General features: G+C 35.8%; 1 non-coding gene across 1 annotated transcript; it reads right to left on the bottom strand.

Moving 5' to 3' along the window:
* Positions 1-246: 246 nt before the first annotated feature.
* On the bottom strand, positions 247-352 carry LOC140885852 (small nucleolar RNA R71). Its single transcript, XR_012151266.1, has one exon. It is a non-coding gene; the product is annotated as a small nucleolar RNA R71 (small nucleolar RNA).
* Between the last annotated feature and the right edge of the window lie 3036 nt (positions 353-3388).

Genomic DNA, 3388 nt, shown 5'->3' with positions numbered 1-3388 from the left:
AGAATCAGTTTAGGGGTGCAGCTACTGAAGATCCAAATTTACATCTGCACACTTTTTTGGAGATTTTTGACACGGTGAAAATTCATGGTGTTACTGAGGATACCATCAGACTACGACTGTCCCCGTTTTCTTTTTTGGGACAATGCTCGTAGTTGGTTACAGTCATTGCATCTTGGGAGTATTACTACATGGGTTGACATGGATTCTAAGTTTTTGGCTAAATATTTTCCGTCTGCCAAGTCTGCCCAATTGAAAATTGAGATCACTACATTTAGACATCATGATATGAGCAGTTGTATGAAGCATGGGAGGGATACTAAGAATTGCTATGGAAATGCCCAAACCATAATTTTGCAGATTGGGAGTAGATTGAATTATTTTACAATGGTTTGAATGGGCCAACTCGGATTTCTGTGGATGCTGCTGCTGGAGGATCAATATTTTCTAAATTTTCTATGGATGCTTATGAGATGCTTGAGCAGATGACGATTAATAGCTACCAGTGGCCGAGTGAGAGATCTGTGATAAAGAAACCTGCTGGAATTCATGAAGTTGATGCATTCACGGCCTTGACTGCTCAAATGGCTGCTATTTCTACACAGTTGGCCGCGATGAGCAAGGGAAATCAAGTTTCAACTGAGTCGACATCATTGACGACTGCAGTTTATCCTACTGGTGTATTTGAATGTGTGGAGCAACCTCAGTATGTGAACAACCAAAATTTTAATAGCTATCAAGGTGATGATGTACCCAATCAATATCATCCTTGTTTGCACAACCATGAGAATATTTCATATGAAAATAATAAAAATATGTTGAATCCTCCATCGGGGTTCAATACTCAAGGGGGTGAGGGTCGACCATCTTTGGAGGATTTGGTAGGTAATTTTATATCTGAGTCAACAAAAATATTTGAGTGGAATGAGACTATACTTTATAATATGCAGACACACATGACCAATATGGGAGCTTCTATGAAAAATATAGAAATTCAAATTGGTCAACTTGCAAATATCTTGAATAATCAGCAAAGAGGGGCGTTTCCTAGCAATACTGAGGTAAATCCAAAGAATCAGTGTAAATCTATCACCTTGAGAAGTGGGAAAGAAGTTGGTGTCGATGACCAAAAGGTAATAGATGATGAGGATCGAGTTGAGGAGATTGAAGTTGAATTAGAAAAGTATGAGAGTAAAAATTCCAGCAAGCCTGCGTTTGTGTCTAAGAAACCGCTTGTACCGAAAGCTGTTTTTCCATATCCGCAGTGGTTCAAGAAAAAAACATTGGATGAGCAATTTTCTAAGTTTCTTGATATCTTCAAGAAAATTCATATAAATATTTCATTCGCTGATGCTTTGGAGCAAATGCCACAATATGCAAAATTCATGAAGCATATGATGTCGAGGAAGAGAAATCTCGAGGAATTTGAAAAAGTGAATTTGATTGAAGAGAACAGCGCCATCTTGCAAAAGAAACTATCACAAAAATTAAAAGATCCAGAGAGTTTTACTATTCCTTGTATTATTGGTGGTGCAACTGTTAATAGTGCATTATGTGATTTAGGTGCAAGTATTAATTTAATGTCTTTGTCTATTTTCAGGGTCTTGGAGTTTGCCGAGGTGAAGCCGAACACGATAACTCTGCAGTTGGTGGATCGTTCTCTTATTTATCCTCGTGGAATTGTTGAGGATGTGTTGGTAAAAGTAGATAAATTTATTTTTCCTGCTGATTTTGTAGTGCTTGACATGAAGGAAGATCAAGATGTCCCTCTAATTTTGGGAAACCATTCTTGGCAACTGGAAGAGCGTTGATTTATGTGCAGGAGGGTGAATTAACTCTACGAGTTGGCGGTGAAGCGGTTACTTTTAATATTTATAAGACCATGAATTACCAATATGAGGTACGTGCTTGTAATCGCATTGATTTATTTGATTCTTTTGTGATTAATTTTGGTGTAGGAATAGAGGTGAAGAGCGGGCGAGATCCAAAGGTGGCAAAGAAGGTGAAAAAGAAAGCCAAATCCAAGATGATTTTTTACTATGTTTGGAGGGTGAAAGAGAGGAACAAGACCTCCAATAAAGTGACAGGGATTGGCTAAAATCAACGTCAAGTCAGGCTGACGACTTTAAACCAAGCGCTTTTTGGGAGGCAACCCAAAATTTATTATTTTTTTGTTTTATTTTTACGTTAATTTTTTTTCTAGTTTATTTAAATTTTTTTTGTTTTATTGGGAGAATGTCTTGTTCACGCCCTAACATTGAATTTTCTACTCTAGGACCTAGAATTCGTGAGAAATCTCGAGTACCAACGCACTTGCACCCAGAATGATGATGAGCTACAACTACTGACGGTCATGCCACAGGTATGTGCATTCCTCCATTCTTTTTATTGAATTATTATACATTGAGGACAATGCAAATTTTTAAGTGTGGGGGTTGTTTGAGTTTAATTGTTGTTCTTTGCTTGAATTCTTGCGGTTGTATTTTTAGTTTATTATTATTTGTGTTTTAAAAAAAATTTCATTCTTGAGTTTATTTAAATTTTTTGCAAGATTCAAAGTCATGAACAATACCATAATCGTCCTATGATGAGAAAATAAAAAAATTATTGTTCCTTAATGTTTTATCTGAGAAGTACAGTCAGTGTTAGTTGTGTCTTATCTTCAGTTCTCTCAAATTTATGCATTAAAGTCTTGACTGTCGATACTCCTGACAAATAAAAAAAGTTATGTGGATTTTTTAAGAGGATTAGATGAATTGATTCTTAACTTTGGTGATTCACACTCGAAATCAAGGTAAACTTATACAAACAGGGAGATGATTTAGGCAATTTTGTTGAGTTCGTTGAGCCTTTTTAGCCTTATTCATTTGATAGCCTTATATATGAAAAAAAATTCAAAACAAAAATGATAGCTAAAAAGCAAAATTCCAAAGAAAAAGATGGAGAAAGTAAGGCAAGGGAGGCATTGAAATAAAACGGATTGAAATCCTAGTCCAAAGAAAATACAAAAAGATGAAGAATGTATGGAGTAGAAGTAGTCAGATAAATATCTAGCAATGCAATGAAATTGATAAACTCAGCCTACTCAATACTACATAAATTGAAACTATCTATTTCCCTTTACCTGAATCATGAGATTTGTTTTTCTTGATATATACTGGATACTTGTTCTCCTGTTGAATATTCTTGAGCCTAAATAATTACCCGAAAAATTCCTTTTGAACTTTGTGAGTAAGGGTTGAACTTGGTGGAGAGTGTGTTGAAACTAAAGGGCAGGATTAATGACTCTGTAAGACTTACTGGTTGCATGATTTGATCGAATGTTAGGATGGGTAGACGAGATTGGCAAATCACACACACACGAGAACTCTTGAGAATGATGTAGAAAAGA

This window comes from Henckelia pumila, chromosome 2 (assembly GCF_033568475.1).
Source record: "Henckelia pumila isolate YLH828 chromosome 2, ASM3356847v2, whole genome shotgun sequence".
NCBI lineage: Eukaryota > Viridiplantae > Streptophyta > Magnoliopsida > Lamiales > Gesneriaceae > Henckelia > Henckelia pumila.
This window is presented reverse-complemented; position numbering and strand designations above follow the sequence as displayed.